The sequence below is a fragment of the Chiroxiphia lanceolata genome, chromosome 7, assembly GCF_009829145.1.
Source record: "Chiroxiphia lanceolata isolate bChiLan1 chromosome 7, bChiLan1.pri, whole genome shotgun sequence".
NCBI classification, from domain to species: domain Eukaryota; kingdom Metazoa; phylum Chordata; class Aves; order Passeriformes; family Pipridae; genus Chiroxiphia; species Chiroxiphia lanceolata.
The window spans coordinates 5615607-5641163 of NC_045643.1; the positions used below are offsets into that span (position 1 = coordinate 5615607).

A 25557-nucleotide genomic window follows, 5' to 3' on the forward strand; every position below is an offset into this window, starting at 1 on the left:
ACAGATTCCCTTGCACTAGCTAATGCCATGAAGGTACACCAGAAACACTCTCATTGATGTTGTGAGCTCAAGGGCTGGTGATTGCTGTTGATTCTGGTGCAGTTCCTTTTGCACTTCGAGTGCCTTGGGCAGAACTTGGTGTACTTTCTGTCAATACCTGTGCTCTGAGTACTTTCAGTTCTCTGAGTTAGGTTCTGAGCAAGATGTGAATATGTGAATTTGAACTTGAAGCAACACAGAAAAAGCAGAAGGAAATTTTCCATAGGTATAATAGACTGTAGGCACATGATATCTAAAGCACGGTAATGACATTTTCTTGCTCACAATATGAAATCTACTGAGGTATCTCAGCTGCAGTCCCTCATTAAATTGCTATTTTATCAAAGGTTTTGTCATGGAAACTTCACGTCAAACTTCAGCTCTAAGGATGAAACCTTTCTTTTGAGGAAGAGACTGATTTGTTTAGGCTTTATGTCAAATTCCTCCTGCTAGTTGCTAGTGATTAAATAACACCAGGGAAAAGATTCCCTACCGTGGTGCTGGTCGACTTTGTTATATGCTGCATCCCAGCTGACTGGTCTTCTTATCATACTGACCTCACATAAGAGTGAAAAGCTGGAATAGTCAAGATCAGCCCTGCCTGATAAGACAAGGATCGCTGACTCAGCTAAGCCATATGTTTGAGTTGCACGTGCTAAGCTAACAGACTATAGTATTTACAAGGCTTCACTAAACATCTAATTCTATTTTGTGGACAAAAGGATTTTAAGTTAATTTATTTTGCCGAGAGAATCATTTAAGCAAGTTAGCATTTTGTTGACAGAACTACGATGAAATTCATTTTGTCTCCATAACTGATTGGAGACTTAGCTGAATGCATCTTCTTCACTGAATCAAGTATGTGCCAGGACTGTCAAACACAGTTTCCTCTATGATTTCAAGTCAGTTTATCAACAGATGAATACAAAATCCTTTTGTCTACAAAATGAACTTAGGTGTTAATTGTTTGTCAATAAAGAGTGCATAGCCAAATGATCATCTGCTGAACACTGATAAAAATGTAGGAGAAGGTGGTGTGTGTGTGTGTGTGTACACAAACACACAGACCTGTATACCTTACTTTGTTGTCAGTCTGAGTGTCACAGACCCAATGCCTGGCAGAGAACAGTGTCCAATCCAAGCTGGGATGCAGGATGGTCTGGATATCATGTTCATGTTGAGAGCATCACAGAGAATTAAACTAGTGTAGAAATGCAAAACAGGGGGCTGGAGAGCTGTCAATATTTTTTCTAGCAAGGAATCAAAGCCCCCCGTTATGAGTGTTAATTCCAGTTCTACTTGGGACAAGCACATGGGGGATGCAGTAATTTTCTGCCTTGAAGAATTGTGTCACAGACAGATGTGGCAGGTGAGGAGTAGAGACAGGAAGATCATGATGGCTGGAAGCTGAGGCAAAACAAAACAAACTGATTAGTTTGAAGTCCTATGGGGAAACACCTCTTGGAGGTCGGTTATATATTTGAGTTGTCTTGACCACATAAACCCTTCCTCCTTCTGGACAGAAGCTTATTAGGGTGGTACAGCATGAGCCATCTGCCTGTACAGGATGGAAATTTCACCTAAACCTTGATTTTAAGCACCATTGGACTCATCCGAAGCCCACTGATAGCCCACTGTTGTAATTTTCTTTTTTTTTTTTTTTTTTTTATTTCTGTAGGTACAGCAGGACTGTAAGTATTCCTAGGGCTCAGTTTTGAAGATAGCATCTGGGGTATCAGCTCTGAGCACCTCTGAGAACACAACAGAAAAACATTGTGTGTTTTATTCTGAAAATATCATTATATTTTTGCTCTGCTTAGATTAAATATCTGGAAAGGAACAAGAAAAAATAAATATTCACATTAAATATGTTATAAAATTGCACAAAATATTTTTTTAGCTTTTCTCTCTTTCCTTTGTGCTTTTAAGATGGTTAAAGTCCATAGGGGTAGGGAAAATATGAAATAAAGCTATGAAGAAATATGACAGTGTCATAGTGCTACATAGAAGTTCAGCCCTCTGATATGTTATCATGTTCATTCAGGAGGAAACAACCATCTAATCCCCAAGTTAATTTGTATTGTTGAAAGTAGTCTGACTTTCAGCTCTGCTCATTGACAGAAAATCTAAAAGAAAAGCCGTCCATTTTCAGCTGTGTTTTCTCTAAATAGTCACTGCCAGTGTTGAAATGAAGGAGAGGTATGTCGGGTATGGAGAGATGAGGTTAAAGGCACGAAAGTTGTTTCTCCTAATGAGATTTGTCATTTACAAGGGCATAATCATCTCTGTTTTCTGCAAGGAGCATTTATGACAGGAGTGCAATGCGAGGTGCTGGTTTTGCATTCTTTCACAGAATGCTACCTTTGAGAGAGATGCAGCCCCATTGCTGAGGGTTCAGAGGGTTCAAGGCTGCTCAAAACCATTGCAGCAGAGCTGGAAGAAGCTTGACTGATAGTGAGGCCTTCCAGCTAAAGCTGGACACAGATTGCAGCTGACCTTATGTCAGGAGGTGACAGCCCTGGTTGGGATTAAGTGTCCATTGCTACTTATTATGTGTATTTTTTTATAGTGATTCCAAAACATTTCCTTTGCTTTCTGGTGTGAGCAACTGGTCTGTGGGGACTAGCAGTGGGAGCCTTTGCAGTTTGATCCTACCATGGTTTTTCAGTTGAGCCCATTGCACTGTGTCCTATGAAGAGCCCTGACTGAAGAGCCAAGGATGTGTCAGACTCCCCTGTTGCTCAGCAGTCACTAATGACTGCAGCATATGTTCCTGCTTCCCTGACCCCTGGGAGCAAAGTACATCTGGTACTCCTACAGGATCCAAGTCCTGATTGTCAGTGCCATGATTCCCCTGCACTTATTCAGCAGAACCACGGGGTGTTGGCTGGTCTCAGGACAATGAAGCTTGAGAGGGACCATTCTGGAAAGGGGTGCTGGGAAACCTAGGGAGAATTAGGCCACAACTGGGGACCATTGGCATGCTAATCTGTAACACAGAAATGATGTAAAGTGTCTTCCAGAAATCCCAACCTGGAAATAAAAAGTTTGCAGATTACAGGTGCTGTATTATCATGGGTTCATAGGCTCTCGCTGGGGGCTGCATCCATAAATTGTAATAAAAACCTGCAGTGTTAGTGCTGAGGGGCCTCTCAAAAGCCAGGATTTTCAAATGGATGTGGCACCTTTAGTGTGAGGTGTCTGTAAATCTGGCCAGTGCGCTCAGAATGTAAAGCAAGGAGACCACATTTTTAAAATGGTCTGGTAAAAACAAACTGACCAAAAAAGTCTTTAGTCACCTCTGTATTTCAGATACCTCTTCATGGCTCACTAGCTCTCATCTTCACATACTTCCCAACTGATGATACTGCATTTCCATTTTACCCTGAGGTCAAGTCTGCAGTGTAGGTGTTCAAACCCACACCTATTCATAAAACCAGTCTTGCAGGCTATTAACTCCTCAGGGCCAGGGAAAGGAGAGATGGATTTTAATGCAGGCAAAGGCAGCAAAGTTGGAAAAAAATAAAAAGTCTGCATTATGTGCTATAAGGAGGAGAGAAGGGTGTACTTGCTATTAAACTTATAATGTCATACCATATAATGAAACCAAAATTTGAGCCACTAGAAAGGCCAAACCCTGCTCTCTTTTGCCTGTGTACATTTTCTTTGCTAATGTAATTCCTGCTGCTGGGCTCCAGCATAATCGTCTCCTAAATGACTTGGCCTACATCATATCTCATTTTCTAGGGGAAACTATGTCATTTTAGTATGTTGAGGTGATGTAACAGATTTTCTCAGTATATTATCGGCTTCATTTAAAGTCCTAATAACTAAGTGTGTGAATAAGTAGAGATTCTTAGTAAGGTTGGTCTGCAAAAGTCACGTGGGATTATTTTTAGTGTAAACTGCAGAAATGGTTTTTGGAAAGGCTATATAGTATTTTGGTATGAGGAACATAAATGGCAGTAGTTACTCCAACTATATCAAAAGGGATTGAGATGTATTTGGTTTACAGCTTTGTGTAAAGTGGAGTGCTATAAAGGATCACCCTCGCTGCATGCAGGCCACTGGAGGTTTCTGCTGTTCAAGGCATTTGTTCCTGTTTTGTCTGACAGAATCCCAAACTAATAGAGCTGTCATTGTAATTTGACAGGTAGCTAATGAATAAAGGGGGGAAGATACATGACTCAGAGAAACTCTTGTTTGGAGCTATTTCATTAGTCACATGCAGGAAATCAATCAGAGTGCAGTGGGGCTCCTGTAATTTAAATGAAAATAAAATATATGTGTATATCATAGTCTGTGCAGGTGATGATTTTAGATTTGTGTTGGAGAGCTTTTTTGGCTCAGAGACAATTTTTTTGTTATTCCCACAGGGACTTCTGGGTATAGAGATGTTCACAGTACTTCTGTGAACACACTGGTTAAAGACAAGGCCCAACTGCTCTGCCTGTCCATGTAAAAGCGATGGTAGGCTGAAGAAATGGTCTGAATGCTCTGCTGGGGGAGCACAGAGTGAAAAGGGGGCAAGATTTCCTTCTTGGATGAAACCTCAGACTGTTTTGCTGCACAGACATATTGGATTTGTAGGTAGCTTGTACCTAGTGGGAGGGCAGCCTGCTTTTGAGAGGTCCTGTGGATGGGCAGTGGCAGGTGTCAGCAACAGCCTGGGGTTCAGAGTAGGGTTGTTCTTCTCCCATGGCCTTGGAACCAAGTCCTTTTGAGCATTGTGGAGCCCTTGTGCATGTGCAGGTTTCTGTGTTGTGCTTCTTCATTTTCTGCATCTAAGTCATCTCCTGCTCTCCTTGTACTTTTACTCTCCCACCTACTTGGAGCTACATGGCTGGCAGGGTCATCTTACCATCAAACATTTGTGGCACCCATCATGAACCAGATGATTCCTTCTCTGGACTGGTCAGCACAAGATGAGTCCCACCACCACATCCCTGCCTCTGAAAGGAGCAGGTAAAGGTATCCTGGCAACTGAGGTGCTCAAGATGTATCACATTAAATTATTAAAGCAGATTGCTTTTTCAAGCTGCTTTTTCAACCTTTAGCCTGATTGAGGCCCCAAAAGACACATTTTTGGAACAGATTTCAGTCTTAGTGACCAAAGACAAATCCTACCTTTCTTTTTTGAAAAGAAGGCTAAATAATGTCAGCTAGAGGGGCAGCAGCAGCAGCAGTGTTATCTTTCTTCTCTTTTTATAGCCTAATGAAAAAGCATAAGAATGGTGCTTACAAATAATAGGGTTGACTCATAAGGGCTGACTGTATATGAGTCATAAGATGTGAGATTATTTTAGAGACTTGAAGAACACTCCAGAGGCTTGAAGTACATACACACACTGAGACTTGGGCTTGGGGGGTTATTTTTCAGAGCTGGAAGAAGAATGCTTGCTGTGTATGTTGACATGTGCCTGACATATAAAATAACATGTTTCTTGCCATAGTATATGAGACTTATAAGATTCAGTGGCCTTTCTAAAATATTCCCAGTCTCTGAGGAAATCCAGCATTAACCATACTTTCCACGTTACTTGCTTGAGCTCGGGAGGCTATAGCTAATGGCTGGTACAGTGGGAGCTGTAACTTTCTAAAGAAGTTGAAATCACCAGCTTTTGTAAGAGATAGCCAGGGAAAAGAGGGGTCCCAAAGCAACCACAGGGTTGGCCTGTGAATATCTCCAGTGTCATCCTGGTATTTTGCGCTGGTTGAAGCCAGCTCTGCCATTTTGCTTTGAAAAACTAGGAAAACCTGATTCAGAAATGTCTACACAACACAGTTAAGCGCCAAGTATCCCTGAGTGAGAGAATGTGCGCTTTAGCCTCTCTGACCAACCCTTGAGATCACTCACCTGTTCTGTTCAATCAGAAAAGAAAGATGTCACCTGCCTTCCCTCTGCCAAAGGTGCCCTTGCAATCAGAGGTGGAGGCACTAACCCGACATCCCCCTGGAGCAAGATTTGGGTTCACTGCTAGACCAGCCCTTGTTCCTGGCCAGGGGAGCTTCATTGGTTTCCCAGCAAAGAGAAAGGGTTCTGTAGCTCTTTGTTATCATGTGCTGGCAAGGACAGGCAGTGTGATGGATTAACGAATAACCCTCCTTTAATGAGGTTGGAAGCTATCGATGGTTTTCCCCTATACCTATATTGTTTTTCTGGGTTATAAACAAAGCTACTTTTTCCTTAAAATGAAGAAAGTTCTTGGGATTGCACCTGCCAACATTATTTTCCAATACTGTGATATGTAGTGGCATCTTGTGACATTAGTTTGCAACCTGGAGAATATAAAGACCTTAAAAGAACAGCTCCCAATAAAGTGAGCAACACATCCGAATTGCAGGAACTCCTTAGTTCACAGGGAAAGATCTCTCTTTCCAGCTTGCTGGCCTCCTTTATTTGACTGCACATAGCACAAATTGTAACTTTTGCATACATGTCCTTACTGCCCTTGAACTCTCATCTGTGCTCTATAAGTGCCAGTTACTGAAGATTAAAGTAAAGGAGCACATATTTGGCATACTTTTTATTTAAAATTGCTTATTTTGATGTGCATCTTGTGCCCCATAAGATTGTTTGTTGTATGTATGATTGGTTCTGAGAAATACCAGCAGATTCAAAAATGCTGTGAACAGATGAGTTTCTCCTCAGCCTTCTCACTTTTTCGAAGTGTGGTCAGGTGAGGTGGAAGGGAAAATGCCAGTGTAGCTCAGTTGGTCTTTTGAGCCACATCCCAGGTGATGGTCATTTCCCAGATGATGTTTGCCTGTTGGACTGTGCACATGCTTGGGTGGGAGAGGGACAGTCAGCATTTTCCTGCACCGCCAAACCAGCTGATGTGAAGTCAGAGTTTGGAAGATTTTATTGGGAAACTTGCAGCCTGAAGACCCCCATCCTGCTAGATGTGGTTCCCAGTGTACTGGGATGTGTGTTCAAGCACTGATCACCTCTCCTCTCTGTGCTCTACTTGCAACTGTTTATCAAAAGGTATGTGAAGAGACTGTCATGAAGGCACGCTGGGCTATACATAATGACTGCTGTGGCAAATATAAGCCACATTCATTGACTGGAGCACAGACAGCTGTTAACAGAAGGCTGAATTGTTCAGCAGTAGCAGACACCAGGATTAAGTATGAAATTTGGAAACTGCCTCATAACTTACACGGGAACGTTAACATGTGACAATACCTGACATGGTATTGTCAGGCATGCATTCTCACAGTGAGGGTTCTTTGGGCAGGAGTTTCCTCCTGTAGAAAAATAGGAACACAGATTTGTGCAAATCTTTCCAAATTCATAGCCTGTTTTGAAGATATGGTCTGTCACTCCACTCTATGGGATGCAGCCCTTATCCCAGCTTTAGCTGGGATCCACACAGCAGTGCTTTTGGTCAGGTGGGTACATACCAACTACAGATAGTTTTTTAAAGAACAAGGTGTCTTCTGAAACCCCTTGTGTGGTAAATTAACCCTTTCAGTCACATTCATGTCCAGCAGCAGACTTGTCCACCAACTGCACGTCATATGCAGAAACCTGTGTTCAGACTGGGACTTAGCCAGCACCAGAGAGCTCAGCACACCTCTGCTAAATTTGTCACCTTCAGCTATAGATTGAGTTGCCTCGGTACAAGTGCATGGGTCACAGTGAACATATTCCCTGGCTCCAAGGTATTGGGGCACAGTGTGGCCCAGCAGAATGGAGCACACTCCTCATCCTGGACTGCTGGTTCATGGGTAAGGAGGGAACTTGGCTGCCCTGCCCTCAGCTGGGAAACCACCCTGGGATGCTTATAAGAGAGGTTCAAATCCAGTTCCTGGTGTAGAAGTGCTTAGGGCACCTGCACAGCTGGGGGGTGACATCCTCATTTGATAAGAAAATCCACCTTATAGACCTTATAGCACTGGTTACTATAAACCACCATGAGGATCTGTTTACATGGGAGAAGGTAGGATGTAACAGGAAAATCCCTGTTTCATTGAGGCTGCTTTTTGTTTTGTTTTCCTTTTTGAAAATGACAAATATAATGTGTTAGATACTTTACAGGACACAAAAAGTAACTTTCTATAGTAACTGTTGTTTGGAAAAGGTGACAGATATTAGATTCCAGTAATGTGAAGTGCAGCAGTCCAGCAACTTGGTATTTGGAGCTTGGAATCACATGTTCATTCCTTCTTACTTGTACCAAAATCAGAAAGCAAAATCTGTATTAACAGTGTAACACAGGCTTGGCAAAAGATCCAGAATCTTGGCAGAAGTTAAAAAAAATGAATCAGAGTAAATCTACAAATCTCTTTTCCAGGAAAGAAGTAATTTTAATTGTTTCTGAACATGCACAGTGGGGATAGAGTGAACTATTCTGCTGTGGTCAAACTGGCACATGGTGAGGGTATAACTCAGCATGGTTCCTGGCCTCAGAGTGGAATTTGGTGTAAGAATTTGTCGATGTGTGATTGGGAGGGTTTTGAAACCATGCCAGTCTGAGTTGGCTTCATTTTTTCCCATCACAAACAAGTATTTTTTGCTGTAGCGTTTAACATATGAAACAGGGCTTTTCCCATCCCCTTTGAGAGGCACTGCAATAGCCTCATGAGAAGTGAGTTGCAGGGTGGTTTTCCTGGTGTTTATCCTGTGTTTTGGCAGCACCAGAAGTTTTGATGAAACACTTTGTTGGACTCCTGAAGGTTTGAACGAGCTATTTCCTTAATTGGTAATGGGTGATGAAACCTCTCTTTTGGGAATGAAATTTCATTTTTTTTCAGTGTCCAAAATAATTGCAGTACAAGGGATTAGCAGTTAGTCTGATATATCCCCCCAAATCATCAGTCACTTTTTGCAGTTGACCAGTTTTCTAACACAAAGAGTAATCCAACTTTCCTATCTTTATGGTAGTTCTCTAGTCAGCTGCCTCCTCCTTAATGGTCCAGAATATGCAATTAAGCAGAATATGATATTGCAATGTGTAACTCATCAATTGTTTTTTACTTTAAGACAGAGTTGCAAATGGATACGAGAAACACAGCTTGTCTGAATGGCTTCTCTCAACCTCAATGACTGTGTTTTACTGGACCAAAATTGGGTCACCTTTTTCTGCATCTGCTGGAAGATGTTTGTTTTGTCTCAGGCACTATTCATCTCTCTCCAAATTTCCACTGAAAGCGCATCATCCTTTGCTGCTTCTTTCGCTTTTATCCCTTTTCCATTATTATTCATAATCCCTTGACTGTCTCCTCTTTCTGAAGGACAAAGACTCTTTTAGATTGTATGAAGCTAGAAAGCAGAGCCACACATATCTTGTAGGTCTCACAGACACTGAAATGGTTCATGTCCCATGGCCTGCATTGGACATAGTCTTGCAAGCAGTGACTTAAAAGACTTACCTGCTCATTGCTTAAAGCAGCTCTCAGTAGTCTCACAATATAGCAAACCATGAATCTACCATCTACATACACTTCACGTATTGTATGTGTGAAGTCATGCATGTGTAAGTAACCACATATTTTCAAATCATAAGTTTTGTTTCTCCTCCTAGCAAATAGCTGTGCCTCCATATAATTTAACGAGGTGTTAACTGTCTTAACATAAATGAGCCCTGATAATACCGGATGGAAAGGGAGGTGAAATTTGAATAGACAAGCTTGGTGGGAAAACTGCAGGTGGTATAAACACAGGAGGAGGACATGTGGCTCTGAGGGCCTTGTTCGATGTGCCTGTTTCCAGTTACCAGTGTCTGCTGCCAGCACATAGCTGGGAAAAAATATGAGGAAAATATATGAGGAAAAAACAGAGAGCAGGGAAAAAGAAAATTTATTCAAGTGGGATCTGATTGTGCTATGAAAGGAGGGTGCAGAGTTATCTCTCTGGAGAAATCTCCCCATCAGAAGTGACCTCTTTATCCCACAGCTGATTCCCAGGATTCCTGCTTCCCACTTGCAGAGGCAAACTAAACATCTTTGATCCTGTGCAGGGCTTGACCATGCAAAAGAGGATCAGGCCTGCAGGAAATTCATTAAAGACTTGTCTCCTGCCTTTTATGAAGGGTCAAGAGAAAGGCAGCAAGAAAAATTCTTGCAAGGAGGAGAGGAAAGATTAGGCTCTTGCTTAGGTAGCAGTGTAGCCTGGGATGGTGAAAGTGCCAGGGCATATGTTGAGAAGTTGCTGTGGAGCAAGGAGGAGGATCCCTACCTGCTGCCCTATGTGGAGAGGTACTTACCCCCTTCTTAGTTCCTGTTCTTTTTTGACATCAAGATATAAGGATAATTCGTCAGGTACACAACTACTCCTTGTGTCAGGGAAAATTGAATTTACATGTTATGTGTACTAAACTTCATAGTATCTTACCTGTAAGGGAACTGTTGTCTTGTTTCATTGCAAAATATGACAGCCACAGATAGGTGAGACGTAACAAAACCTGGGAGCAAAAATATCTTTGGTATTTATCCGGGGTGTGAAGAAAACTGTGAACATCTGCATGTGAATTACAATAGATATGTCAGGTAGTGCTTTCTTTACCATGGTTTCCAGGAAATTGCAAGGCTGTTTTTAGTTGCTGATAATTTTGTCAGACTTTAATTGCTGAGGTTGATCTTCTCTACAAACACAGCTGCAGGGCTGGTATTGTAAAATTGCTATTATATTACCCAAGCTTGTTCACCTGTTTTTCAAAACAAGGCCTGGAGAACGCTGCTTCGGTCTGTACATACTGAAAACCTTTTTCTGAGCAGTTTGAGCAGTGGTGACTTGCATTTAGCATGTGGCTTTGGCCCCATTTAGCATGTGGCTGTGCCAACTTAGAATAGGCTTGACAAGGTGTTTGAGGAATGAAGTTTGTACATGGTGGAGAGACCCGTTGAGTTTAGCAGTGAAAAACCTCCACAGAGCTGAAAATCTTGGACCATGTGCCATTCCTCTCTATCCACTAGCAGTGACTGATGGGTGCAAGATTCACTCCCACTGAGTGACTCTCTGTGCTTCACTGGCCCAGGACCACAGTGCTGTGTCAGTGTTTGAGATTGCTGGAACTGTCTGCCCCAGGGGACACTTTCATTACCCAGTGAATTTGCATTTGTGCATCCTCCTTGTGTTTGCACAGGGCTGAGAGGGGACCTGTCCTGTTCAAATACAGAGTGGATAGGGTGCCAGGAACATTAGTGCTGGTATTCTGTGACCTTTGAGCACATGATGTTGCAGTATTAATAATGATATTTACCATGATTCGGAGCTCGTGCACAGTTACACTGGAATCAGCTTTCAGGAAAGCATCTGTGGTGCTGAAGTGCCTTTTTACAACATCTGAGACTGGGAAAAAGTCTCTCCCAGCAACAGAACAGAATGTCACATGCAGACGGGTTCCTTTTATGCTCTATCAAACAGAAAAATGGTTTGAAATATGCAGTGGATTTTGAATTACAGATGTCCAAAGCCTGCAGAAACCAATAAACCCCTCTCCATTACCACTGTGTATCATCAGACCAGAATGGTTTCTGATTCCCCAGAAATGTGTCCTGACTTGGTTACATTTCAAAGACATCAGAAAGTTGTCCAGATTTGCTGTCTTCTTGCTTTTGTTCATTATTGATTTCCTTGTTAACACTGAACTGAACTTTCTGACATGTTTGTCAGAATGAGTCCTAAGTGCTGCATGCCTGCAGTGGGATGAGTGGAATTAGGATAATTTCTGCCACATGCACATGGTTTACTTCTTCTGGTGGGCTGGTTGTTCCAGATCAGCTGTTTGAATTGAGCAGTGGCCACACCGTTTCTGCAGCTGGAAACCCTCCTGAAAGAAGGAAAATGCAAATTTTAATCTAGGGACTGCTCTGTGGAGCAGGAGGAGGACTTTACCTCAGAGGATTTTTGATCTCAGCCTGTGACTACCTGGGCAGCCACCAAGGGTCCCCATTTCTCTAAAGAGAGATGATGAGAGAAAACTCCTCATCCCAGCTTTGTTTCCTCTTGTGAGGAAAGAGAGAGATAATTACTTTCTGGAAATAATGCAGCATGGTGATGCTGACCTAGTGTTATGGATCCTAAAGCTCTGAGCAACCTCGTAATAAATTGTTGCTGACCCTGTTTGAGCAGGGGTTGGGCTAGAGACCTCCTGAGGTCTCTTCCAGCCTGAATTATTGTATGATTACATGCAACACGCAACAGCTGCTGCAGAAATTTCTGGCACAGTTCACTCACCTTTTCTGCCACAAGCTTTGCATACTGAGCTGGAGTGGTATTGAGGAGAGCTGGAATTGCATTGAGGAGAACTGGAATTGCCGGCAAGGTGTGAGGGACTTTCACCAGGTCCAGGATGTCCTGGCACCCAGAGCCACAGGATCATCCTGCAGACTGTGGTGGCTTTTCAGCCTCTAGTGCTGGGTTTATGGCAGAGGCAGAGGAAGCATGAGAAGAGAGTGATGCTTCATGTCCTAGATGGTAATGGGTTTACTCTTTGCTACAATCGCTTCTTCACTTCCCTCTCAGGCTGGTCAGGTTTGATCTGCTAATTTGTAATGCAGCTGTGTTAAAGTCTGCACACTGTGGTTGTTACCTGTGATTAAACCCTGAAGGAACAATACAGCTGGGAAATATGGGGAGCTGGAATCCTCTGGTGTGAATAACAGGTAAAAGTTGACTTGTTCAGGAGCAAATCAGTTTGGATATTTGTCACCATTGCTGAATATTAAATTCTGTCTCTGTGCCTTCATTTTATTCTTTCTTTTAGTCCCTATTCATCTTCCCTCCTTCCCCCTTTTTATTATTTTTCAGATGCCTAAATGAGAGGCTTTGCAAAATGCACAATGTGTTTGCCTTATGTTTCTGCCCAGGATAAGAATAAATTATAGCTTAAACTTGGGAATACTACATCTGTCACTAGTTGTAGAGCGGCCTTGAAGAATTTTGCCTTGGCAAGCCTAATTGCTGATAACTACTAGTTTTATGCAAATCTGGGTGCATGTGGGACTGCTTATGTGGTGGTGGGCTCAGCAGAGGCCCAGCTGTGGTGGGCAGGGTGGCTTCCCAGGCACTGCTCTGCATTGCAATATGATGCCACAGGAAGCTGGTTTTTGAAGGATCGTTAGTTTAGATATCTGCAAACAGATCATGTGATATTGGATCCAATCCTGAGGAGAAAACCTGTTAATTTAAGAACTTAAATTAATCTTCTGTATTTATTTTTAAATAGAAGGAAATTGCCTTTTGAGCTGTGGTTGCTTTATTTGCCTGGCTCCCTTGTCTTGGGCAGTAAGCACAACCACAGTGTGATCGTGCTGCCTGCTAGCTTGCCTTATGGGACTCTCACTGAATTACGGCCCCATGTTACCTGCTTCTTCCTTACCGTAGAAGCAGTTAATGCTTGGCAAAAGCTGGAATTATAACGTCCTAAGGCTGCTGTCCCCATCCTTGGCCTCCAGATGTGGCTGTGGTGCTGAGTGAGCGACCTCACAGCCACTAAGCTTGCAATAGCCTGTGTATACCTTGCAGGAAATAAGGTGACTCCCTCTTTGTTCTCCTGCAGCAAAGAAGCAATTGCTAAATGGGTGGTAGCTGGGGAGGACATTAATATAAGACTGCATGCTTTGCTGAGCATCATATAGAGCAGCCTATCCTTGCTTTAAGGCTTTGCTTAGAGCATATTCACATCTCTGGGAATCTGACCACTCAGTTAACAGTCGTAGAGACAGATACTGTCACAGCAAAGACTCTGAGCTTAATGAGCAAACTGTGCACTAGCTGAGGCTTGCACTTCTGCAAATGGAGTGATTATAGAGCACAGTGGGGTTCAGTGCAGCGTGGGAAACATATGTTCAAATGCTACATGGCTAACAGTACAAATTGTAGTACCTGGCTTACCTGGAAAGGTTAGCAAGCAGTGCAGCTGGGTGGCTATCTTGTGGTTGGAATGGCTTTCTCTCTGCAGCCCATTGTCAAAGGCTGATTTCAGCACATTCCCTCCAGTGGGGCTGGGACTCAGTAGACTTTTCCTTGTTTTGTTCCAGGGTACAACGAGGTCCTGAGTCCCAGTGTGACACATTAGGCAGAGATGCAGGGCCCAGCAGTTAAATTATATAGGCCCCAGGACAGCTTGAGGTCTGTAAGTCTTTGTTTTTGGCTTGTTAACAATGAACACTTGAATAGTTATTTGTTATTTGTGCAGAAGGGGCACTTCCCTGGGTGCTGGTGCATGAGAGTCCTCAAGCTGGGAGGTGTGATAAAGAGCAGGGATGCCCCATTCATGAGAGAACTGTGTATGTGCTCTTGGAGAGGAGGGAGCTTAGCCCTGTCAGCTTGGGAGCGTGTCCTTCAGCATGGCCCTGCTGGGAGGGCTGCTGAGCAAAGCTTTCCTGCCCTGTGACCCTTTTCAACTAGGTGTAAGCTGGAGTAAAACAAAAAGTTCAACATTGTGCTGCAAATCCATGTGGAGCAGCTGCTCCATGGGAGGAAGGTGAGGAGCTCACAGAGGGAGCCTGAAATTAAGTATCATCTAGACATTTTGATTTAAATCTGAGACACAGTGTATTAAACCCTTTAAAAATACATTAGGAGGGAGGCTTTCCTTTCTTTTTACAAGTGATGGGGTCAATTTCCTTGAAAGGTATGTTGCCATTGTGATGGACTCGAGGTAACATTGACCAGGACGTGAGCTATGAGCTCCCATATCTGGGACTTTTTATTGGGTGACATCACTTGCATTACCACCAGCTAGCAAAAGCAGAGGCAGTATTTTGTTGCTGTGGTGTAAGTTTGGCAGGTACAGTTATCACTGCCATAGACTGTTGTCCTCTCATTTATGTGGTTGTGGTCAGGCCCCTCCTACCGTGGCCCAGATTTCACTTTCTGAAGAAAAAATAGGGCTTTAATCACATCATTCAGAGTATGCAAGGACCATATCAACCTGGAGAATTCCTGCTCATTCCCACTCCATTTTCATCACCCCTACTGCAATGAGCTCAGGTTTGCTGTCACAGACACATATGATACCACATCAAAGACCAAAAAATACAAACAACGCATCTTACTTTTTCTTGGCTCTTTACATCCTTCTGAAGAGATATTTTTTCCTGCCTGTTTATGGCGCAGTTTTATGAACACTATAGGACAGTCTTGCTGCACAACAGTGTGACATGCTGGATATGGATGGAAGGACAGGCTCCTTCATCTGGCCGTGTCAGCAGGATCTCTGTAATGTGAAGCTACAGCCTGAAGAAACTGTTTGCTGAAGGGTGGAGGGTAGTGTGACTGGGTTATTTATTATTTCCTAGCTTGAGATTTTTGTGGCCTCTCCTGAAGGAAGGGTAATGGGAGCAAATCTTTGGCCTGACCATATACTGGATCTTCTTATGCTTTCATGATCAGTGATGTTGGGTTGCCTCCACTTCACTTGCCTGTGGAGAGATGTGCTCAAATGTCTCATTTGCCACTTCTGAGTGCTTTGTGCTTTCCGAAGTCACTTTCTTCTAAGGGATGTCCGGTGAGAAATACAAGAACAGATATGGTCTGAGATCACCAGTGATTTTGGAAGATTTTGGCTTACATTCACTCTACGGCACAGTGGGATCCAGCATAGTTTGCTGTGCATGTGTTTTGCAGCTGAGCCTGCAGTGCATTGATACTGGGCTGCACACAAATGTACCACAGGAGAGAGGGCCTGCCCTGCTCCTGCACAGACAGGACATGTGTGAAAGGAATAAATGTCTGCAGGTCGTCTTCTCCTCATCGCAGTGCTCTGCCCACTGGACCCAGCAAACTCTTGGGCCTTTGATTGGTTCTCTCCAGTACCAGAAAACATAAAGGCAGTATAGCCCCACACATCACCAGTTAAGTGAGGAGCCCTTGTCTCTGACCATCATTCTGATCCCAGCACTTTGTGAGTTCGGGGCACTGATTTATGTCTTACTCTGAGAACGTGAAAGGCACAGGCCCTACCACTGCACTGTTCCATCTGCTGGATATCATACAGTGTCTCTGGCTTCTTAGGAGACAAGATGCACACAGTTTAAAACATGCCTGTGCCAAACAGAAAGAAAAGGTGATGCTGGGGTCATTTCTGTGAACCCTGCTAATGAACTAATTATTGCCTTCCTGTAATAACAATGGAGTACTGCTGTGCTTAAAATCTCAGGGACAAAAATCCCCTGAAAGGAGGATTTTAATAGGGACAGTAGAATATGATACATTTTACAGTAATTCTCTCTCAAATTGTTCTAGATGTAAATATTACATGGCTAGCCCATATTATTCACCTAGGGGTCTTTATTATGGACTGGCAAGACTCAGGAGTAGACTAGGAATAGTTACCAGGGTTATACCCATTGTGGAATAATTATACCTATTCTACAGATGAGAAATATAGATACATAAAGGTATTATCTTACTTGTTTCACTTAATAAATGTTCTGAGGTTTGGGAAGTTTGTGATCCTTGCTCTTCTCAGCAATACCTCCTTCGTCTCCGTGGTACACAGACACACCAAGCATTTTGCCTGGAGAATACAGGAGATCAATAAGGAAAAATGGAGTTCTTTAAACTTGCTGACTAGGGATGCTATCTCAGTGTTACCTGGCAGAACTCAGGGCCATCAGATATCTTGGCTAACCAGTTCCTAGCAAAATAAGAAGAGTATTTTTTTTTCTTTTATGAATAAGAAAATGTTTAGTAGTGAAAACGGGAGAACCCAGGGAGATTTGGAGGGACAGCCCTCATGGTTTAGGCTACAGAACAATTTGGCAAAGGAATAAAGTTCCTTCATAAGGAAGAAAATTTTCTTGCAGAATCTTTTTCTGCAGCACTTCTCATGCTTTTCTCTAGAGAAGCTGGTGTGTACTGGCTCCATCAGGAGTTTGGGTCTTTCAAATCCTTTCGTGGTTGTCCTTACAGCCTATTATAAGCTTGCCTGGAGGAGATCATTGCATGGCATACACTGAAGTGTTACTCTAAAATTTTGCATTTAATATTGTTAAAGACCTCTGCAAAATAAAAACAGAAAGGAGAGTGCATCTAGTCTGTCCCTGATAACTTCTTTGACTTGCAGGAGTTTTGGGAAGGCTACTGCAGGATGCTGGAACTAAACCCGTGGTTTAAAAGTCCTAGTGTATATATTGATTTTTCCTGTTCAGGCTGTTAAGGTTCAGACAAGAAGGCAAGGGAAATGTGAGAACAGCCATGGCATGCCTGTGAAAGTGGCTCTTATGTCTCAGCATGGTAGATCACCACAATCCTTACTCATAGCTTAGTCCTTTTTCCTTCACTGTGTTTAGTGAAGAGAATCATACAAGCAAGACAGAGGAAAAATTGCCCATAATGTTTCAGCCCCATGACTACATTAGTGCACGTAATAATCTGGAAACAAATATGACTGTAGACATCTCCCATAGTCACAGACAATATTGAACAAGCCATCTACTTAACAGGGACTGTACATCTCAAACTGCTGCAGCTACGTGGGTGACTGGGTTCTTTCTATGTATATAAATTTGCAAGTGTGCAGTAGGTTGTAAAATTTATGAGCACTTTAGCCCTTATAAATTTTATCAAATGTGGCCTTTAAAACCAAAGGTTGTCATAAGTATTACATGCAGATTTTCATTATTATTAACCCTCTGCTCACCCTTTGCCTTAAGGGGGGGAAAAGAGAGAAAATAAACCCCAAAGAAAAGGGAAAGAGAAGATTTAGTTCATTGGATGAAAGTAGTGAAATCACTTTCAGATGTACAGATTGGCAGACAAAGGCCTCGTAGTAAAGATCATATAATCCAGATGGGAGGACTTTGGAGGAATATATTCCCATTAAATTCTAACCACCTAAATGCAGCATTGCTAAAACAGAATATGTATCAAATAAATCTCTGTTTCCTCAACTAGATTGAAATTTAATGGTTTTTGTGCCAGAATTTAACTCAGTTAAGATTGTAAGTTACAGTTCTGTTGAAATACACTGGACTGACATTCTGAGAAAGGAATCGGCAACTGGAACCTTGAATTGGTGTCTCTGAGCTCCTTTTTCCTTTTTTACATGTTTTGGCTGTTGTCCAGGGGAGGCATGTCAAAGCATGTGCAGGGCTGGAGCATGCCTGGGACCAGGGGAGGGTGAGGCTGTGCAAAGCCACGCTTCAGGGAAGAGCAGCTTTACAGACCTACAGGGGCCTGGAAGAGTCACAAGGAGACACAGGATGTTTGGTTATCGCAGACTTCTTGGCCTAGTAAAACCTATCCCAGTGCAGTGTAAGGATATCCATGCTCCATTGCAGCCTTTGGACCAGTCCTCATTACTGTCAGTGTATGGTATGTTCTCACTTCTGTCTTTTCTTCTCTCCTTCCATACTTTCTTTTCTTTGTCACGGAGTGAAGCGCTTTTTTCTCTTTCTTTTTTTTAAAAAAGAAATAACTGCTGTTAGGATTATGTCCTATTACTTAAAGTGCTTGTTCTGCTACATGTACACGCAAATTTAATTATATTGGCCATATGAAAGATGCATGAAGGTTCACTTTTGGGAAATATGCCAAAGAGATCTTCTCAATGTCGAGCTGTTTGATATAAGCTTGTGCATGGTAATTGAATTACTGATCAAGTACTGTATCAATGAAATAATCTTGGTAAATTCTGTGTACTTAAGTAACTCTAGCCTTGAGGCTGTGGTAAATGGAGTAACCCTGTTATTGATTTTTTTTCATTGAATATGCATATCTTATACCTCCTAATAAGACTGTCCTTTCCTAGCTATTTCTGTGTCCTTCAGAACTGAGATTTTTCTTTCAATCACTTGTGAAAGATTATCTTGTCACTGCTTGTACTAGGAATTTCTTCTGTGTCTTTCCTGAGGCCCCTTTGCTGCCTTCTTCCTCAGCTGTGGGGAATCCTGCAGCAATGCCAGTCTGCTCCCCTTCCCTCTCCTGTGGCCCTTGCAAGACAGGAAAAGTAGGACGTTCTCTTTCTATGCTCATTACTTTACAAACAAAAGTACTTGATCTAACTATGCTAGAGTTTTATGGGAAGTTCATTTACATCTTCTCTGCTCCTTCTTCCTGATCTATCCATCCCTATCTACCCTTCATATTGTCTGGACTTAAGGTTAAAAGAGTGGGGCATGACAACAGCAAATATAATCCATCCCTGGTGTGTCCCGGGGACCCGAAGAAGTGATTCCATCAAGATCCTGTTAATATTATGGATTCAAAGTTAATCGCTTGTCTTTCCTCTCCTTTCTTGTATGTTTTTTTCTCCTCTCTAGTAGGCTGCTCCATAGGTAAGCTCTGGTTCAAGGGGTTCTTCACAATATTGCTATCAAATTGCAGAAAAAAAAAACTGGTTAAGAAATAGAGTCATCTTTGGATCATCATCTGCTACAGCTGTTGAAGATGCTTCAAGATGGTGTAGGATGGAAAATATAGTAACCCATAACACAGTAACACCATGAATATGTGGTGCCACCCACGTATCTATAGGGACATGGATGGTATGTAGTGCATGGGCTTGAGTAGAAGTTATTTTTGCAGACCTTTATTTTGGAGTCACTCTGAATTCCAAAGTGAGATCTGAGCATGTACTTTCCACCTTTCCTAATGCAAAGCTTTTTACTTTCCCCATGTCAGTACTAGACATGACTTACAGTACAGATAGCGATAATATAAATGACTGAAAAAGGTAATTCAAACTTGTTTTTGGATACAGACACTATGTATAAACTCCTATGGTATGGCATCAGCAAGAAGCACAGTCTGAAAAATTGACCAAAACCTTCTGTCCTGAAATGCATGATTTATGAAATGCACTTAGTCAAACCTTAAGGTGTTTTAGAGAATGAAGAGTTTCAAAAAAATTTCTGGCTTGCTTGAAAATATTAATTGTTCCCTGCATTATGTGAGGTATTGTTACAAGTTGGATCTGACATGCTCCTTTAGCAGCTCCAGTCTCTGGAGGCCTGTTCCAGTGATTCCTTCACACATTCAGGAAGTTTCTGGGGAAATTGAACCCCAGCATTGTGCTTGAGAGCTCCAGCAGGCAGAACCTGGCTTTGTTCAGCTGGAGAAACTGCACTTGGGGGTGAAGTAAGAAGCTGGATCGGACACAACTGATGTGTGGGGAATTGAGCTACTGCTGTTCAGATTTCATGGACAACAGCTTGCCTCTGAATGAGAATCACTGACAACTGAAGGAAATTCCTTGGGCAACAGTATCTCCTGGCAAGAGCTAAGCAGGTCTTGGACTGGGTAGCCTGGCACACAAGGGAGGAATAGCAGTGGACAGATGTGATGAGACCTCTGCTGAGCATGTACTGCTCTATTCATGGGAGAATCTCACCCCTCACCTTGAATGTTGCCAGTGTGTCTTTTCTGGCAGCTGCAGCTACAAAAGCTGGAGGGACAGTTTTTATACTTCTTCTCCAGGATCTTGTCATTGTATGTCCTTTGCTTTGGTGCCTTTATTTATTTTATTTATTTAAAGAAAAGGGAAAAGAAATATTAAAATCAGAAATTATCTGGCATTAATATGTTTCCACTTGATGCTTGTGTCAACATACAGAACTTCAATGCACAACTTCTGCTAGCAAGAAGAGTACGTTGTTTCCCACTTCTTGTTCTTATTACAGAATAACAGAATATACTGAGTTGGAAGGGACCCACAAGGGTCATTGAGTCCAACCCTTAGCCCTGCACAGGACCATCCCCAAGAGTCACACCATGTGCCAAAGAGTATCGTCCAAACACTTCTTGAACTCTGTCAGACTTTGTACTGTGACCACTGCCCTGGGGAGCCTGTTCCAGCTCGTAACAACCCTCTGGGTGAAGAACCTCTTCCTAATATCCAACCTAAACCTCCCCTCACACAATTTCAGGCCATTCCCTTGCATTCTGTCACTGATCACCACAGAGCAGAGATCAGTGCCTGCCCCTCCTCTTCCCCTCACAAGGAAGTTGTAACTGCAATGAGGTCTCCCCTCAGTCTCCTCTTCTCCAGGCTGAACAGACCAAGTGCCCTCAGCCGCTTCTCACACGTCTTCCCCTCAAGTACATCACCATCTTTGTTTTCCTCCTTTGGATGCTCTCTAATAGCTGAATATCTTTCTTATATTTCAGTGCCCAAAAGTGCCACAATATTCCAGGTGAGGCGGCCCCAGGTCAGAGCAGAGCAGGACAATCCCCTCCCTTGACCAGCTGGCGATGCTTTGCCTGATGCCCCCCAGGATATGGTTGGCCCTCCTGGCTGCCAGGGCACTGCTGACTCAGGGCCAACTGGCCATTGACCAGGACCCCCAGGTCCCTTTCCTTGGCACTGCTTTCCAGTATCTCATTCCCAGTCTGTCCGTACATCTGGGGTTGCCCCACCCCAAGTGCAGCATCTGGCACTTCCCCCTGTTGAACTTCCCATGGTTGGTGATTGCCCAGCCCTCTAATTTGTCAAGGTCTCCCTGCAGGGCCTCCCTGCGTTTGAGGGAGTCAACAGCTCCTCCCAGTTTTGTGTCATCTGCAGACTTGCTCAGTGTCCCTTCCAGTCCTGTGTCCAAGTCATTTGTGAGATGTTGAAGAGCACAGGGCCCAAGGTGGAGCCCTGCAGAACCCCATAGTGACAGCTGGCCAGTCTGATGTCACCCCAGTCACTATTACCCTCTGTGCTCGACCTGTGAGCCAACTGCTCACCCACCACATGATGTGTTTATCCAGCTCTGGCTGGACATTTTGTGCAGAAGGATCCTGTGAGAGTCACTATTGAAAGCTTTACTGAAATCCCAAAAGATTACATCAACTGGCTTCCTGTGATCAGCTAGGTGGGTTACCTTGTCAGAGAAGGAAATCAGGTTTGATAAATAGGACTTTCCTCTCATGAAGCCTTGCTGGCTGTGACTGATGACTGTGTTGTCTTTGGGGTCTTTTTCAGTATATCCCAGAATAATCTTCTCCATAACTTTACCGGGCACTAAAGTCAGACTGACAGGCCTGTAGTTTCTGGGGTCCTCCTTCTCGCCCTTGAAAATCAGGACAACATTAGCCAGCTTCCAGGCAGTTGTGACCTCTCTGGATTCCCAAGACTGCTCAAAAAATATCGAGAGAGGTTGTGCAATGATATCAGCAGCTCTTTGAGGATTCTGGGATGAATCCCATCAGGCCCCATAGGTTTGTAGGCATCCAGCTGGAGCAGCAGGTCCCACACAATTTCAGAGTTGACTGGGAGTTGATCATTCTCACAGTCATGGTCCTCCAGCTTAGGGCACTGAGACCCCTTGGTCCATCATCCGTTTTGGAGACAGAGGCAAAGAAAGCATTAAACACCTCTGCCTTGTCTCTGTCCCTGTCTGTGAGGTGACCAACCCCATCCTGTAACAAGCCAATGATATTTTTACACTGCCTCTTACCATTAATACACTTGAAAAAACTCCTTTTATTGTCTCCCATATTTCTGGCAGCTTCAACTCCAGTTGAGCTTTGGCCGCATAAATTTTCTCCCTACAATGGCAAACAGCATCTCTGAATTCTCCCCATGTCACTTGGCCTTGCTACCACTGGGCATACACCTTCCTTTTTTCCTTATTTCTTCTCTTTTTTCCAAGAGAAGGTCCCTGCTCAGTCAAGCTGGCCTTCTGCCTCGTCTGGTTGACTTCCAGCATTTGGGAATTGCCTGCTCCTGTGCCCTCAGGAGGTGATGTTTGAAAAATAACCAGCACTGATGCACCCCAGCACATGCAAAAACATTTTCCCAGGGCATCTTACTTACTAATTCCCTGGGCAGCCTGAAGTCTGCTCTCCTCATGTCCAGACTTGAGGTTTTGCTGGCACTTTTCCTCCTGTCAACAGGGATTTTAAACTCAACATTTTGTGGTTGCTGTGGCTAAGACAGCCGTGATTCTCCATTACTCTCACGAGATCCACTCTGTTGAAAAGCAGCAGATCAAGGAGGAGATTTTTCTGAGTCGGCTCCCTTACAGCCTGGTCCATAAAGTTGTCATCCATCTATTTTATGGTTAGGGCTGATGTGTGAAACAGTGGAAAAAGAAATATTTGATTTTTTTGAACTCAAATGTCCCTAGAAAAGAGACACCAGAAATAATGTATCTTTGCTGGTAAACTGAACCAAAATGATGTAAATACCTCCAAATGTGAGGTTTTAGATCTACCAAACTGAATGCTGTAACTGTTCTTTCTTTGATGTTTAAGGTGAGAAAAAAACAGAGTTTGACATTTTGCTCATAAAACTAACATCCCATTTCTTGTCACTGATAGCAGGTGGTGCAGGAACTTAAAAATCAAACTCTTCTTTCCCAGAAACCCTTCTCTGAGGCCTTCTGTCTCAATGCAATCGAACTATAGTTTAATTCATCTCCTTTTAAAAAATTTTTGTTTCCTGCTAAACAGAGCAGTCAAAGGAAGTGGGGAAAAAAACAACTGGTTTGGGCTTTATTGTAGAATTTATCACACTCTGTCTACTCTTATAATTTATTTTTGTTTTTTCCAAATTTGCAATGTGTTTAGTTATGTGCTCAGGTCAGGGCATAGCCAGGCCAGAACCTGTCATGTCAGTTTGAGTGTGGATCATCACACCTTTGCTGCACAGCACTCTGGGAGTGTCTTGGCTTGCCCCGATGGGATGTCTCACCTTCCTTAACAAGGGTGCAGATCTAGGCCTCCTGAGTATCCACTGGTACCCACCCTCTCCCTGCTTCCACGGACTTTTAGCAAGTCCCCGTTTTCCCCCAGTGCTTTGGTCTCCCGAGCGTACAACACTTGGATCTCCTGTGAGGAATCAAGGCTGTATTTTCACAGCCGCCAGCACCGCACAGACCTGCTCCATCACCAGCATTTCTAAGAACTGTGACAGTAGCATTATATATTAATAAAATGAAAGGATTTCAGGCCAGATTTTGGTCCTGTAGGGCTTGGTAAGGATGCCTGACCTCAGTGGAGCAGCAACTCACAACAGCTGAGGGCATGACCTATCTCTCTGCACTTTCACTCTCTGCTGTATTAACTTGATTCAGAGAGGCAATGATTATGGTTTGGGGTCTGTTACCTAAACATGAGGCAGAGGACAACAGCAAGGATGCATTTATGGTTAATTTTATACAATGCCTTGACCAATGAAAATTTGAAGTTTGTTGCCCCTTGTAATTGATTTACAGACTCTCTCAGATCTTTAAAATTGGGAATGTTCTTCTATGATTACAAAGGACAGTAGGAAAGTGGATTAAATTTCTTAAAGATTCTACTGGTGTTCTATATTTTACTTTTGATTTCTAGTTTAATTAATGTATTTAGTCAAAAAGAGTTGTAAAAGCAATCCTTGAAATGTTTTCCGAAGCATATATAAACGTTTAAGAAATGAAAATAAAAGACTCTGGACCTTATGATGTAATGTCCAAGATGTTTTAACTCTGAAAGAGTATTTGAAAAAGCAAGGCCTTTTAAAATTCTGTGTTAGCAAGGTAATCCATGGCGATTACAACTACGGAAGATATCGAGCTACTCACACACATTGGTGCTTTACTCAGCAAAATGCAGCAAATGAGACCACTTCAGCTTCCAGAGCTCTTAGGAATGCTAACTGTGTTGTTTTAAAAAAAATAAATAAGCAGGAGTAGGAGCATTGTTTGATTAGAATGGTGAACATTTGGGCTGTCCCTCAGGGAGTGGTTAGTGATGCAAAGTCCAAGCAGAGGTAACAGGTGAATTTTGGGAAGGGAAGCTAACATTAGTGGTTTCATTTAACATGGAGATTAATACCCTCATTTTCTATTCCTTTCTCATAAAATTAAAACTGTTATAAAATCAAATAATCTATTTTTAAGGGATGAAAAAGTAGTGGAGTTCAGTGAAGTTCAGGGCACATACAAGCATAAAAGAGGAGGTGGTGAATATCTCAGAGTAATGTGCAGAAGGACACAGTGTAGTACAGACAGAGGAAAGCATTTATTGGTTTCTTGACCCTAGATCTGACTCAATAGAAATGTCTTGGCATTGTGTTGGCAAATGTATGCATGTGTTTTTAATTAAATATTTTCTGATTTTATTCCTCCTTGCAGTTGTTAATCAAAGACTGTTATCACTGGAAAAATGGAGGTCAGTGACTTAAGAGCATCTTGCAGAAAAGGTTCGGAGGTGAGTGAAATTAAATGGGTATCTGAATCAGACTTTTTTCCATATGGACTGAAAACTGAAAACTCATGAGGTTGCCTGTAGCCATGTTTGTGATTTTCCAAAGCAGCAGGATCCATAATGTTGGGAACAGACATAGAATTTGAGGGCTCTATGACAACTCATGGAGATTGTCATTGGTGTTGGGGCTCCATTGTGCAATCCCATTCCCTGGGCCTGAAAGCTTTTGTCTCTATTCTCTGACTTACCAGTGAGATCACCTGATTAAAGAGCCAGATGGTTTTCTTTCAATTGAGTGAATTTTAAATACTTGGAGCTAGGCTGAGCTTCAGGTCCTGCTGGCTCAGAGGTTACAAGGACAAAAAATGAGAGAATATATTGTCAGCTGGATTGGGGCAGAGCAAAGGTTCCTGTCTGGACTGCAGCTCTCTGGGGTCAGAGATAAG

At 42.8% G+C, this 25557-nt stretch overlaps 1 protein-coding gene and 1 long non-coding RNA gene across 5 annotated transcripts in view; one reads left to right on the forward strand and one right to left on the reverse strand.

Annotated features, from left to right (window-relative positions):
• CPS1 (carbamoyl-phosphate synthase 1) overlaps nt 1-25557 on the forward strand; it is a 337480-nt gene that overhangs the window by 249658 nt on the left and 62265 nt on the right. For all 4 annotated transcript variants that reach the window (XR_004358089.1, XR_004358088.1, XR_004358090.1 and 1 more), the window contains exon 49: nt 25039-25114. The gene's annotated coding sequence lies outside the window, so the exon portion shown is untranslated. The remainder of the gene's footprint in view (nt 1-25038; nt 25115-25557) is intronic.
• Nucleotides 6938-7612, reverse strand: LOC116789589. Its single transcript, XR_004358095.1, has 3 exons — nt 7447-7612; nt 7203-7290; nt 6938-7013 (listed from the first exon to the last, which is right to left on the reverse strand). It is a non-coding gene; the product is annotated as an uncharacterized LOC116789589 (long non-coding RNA).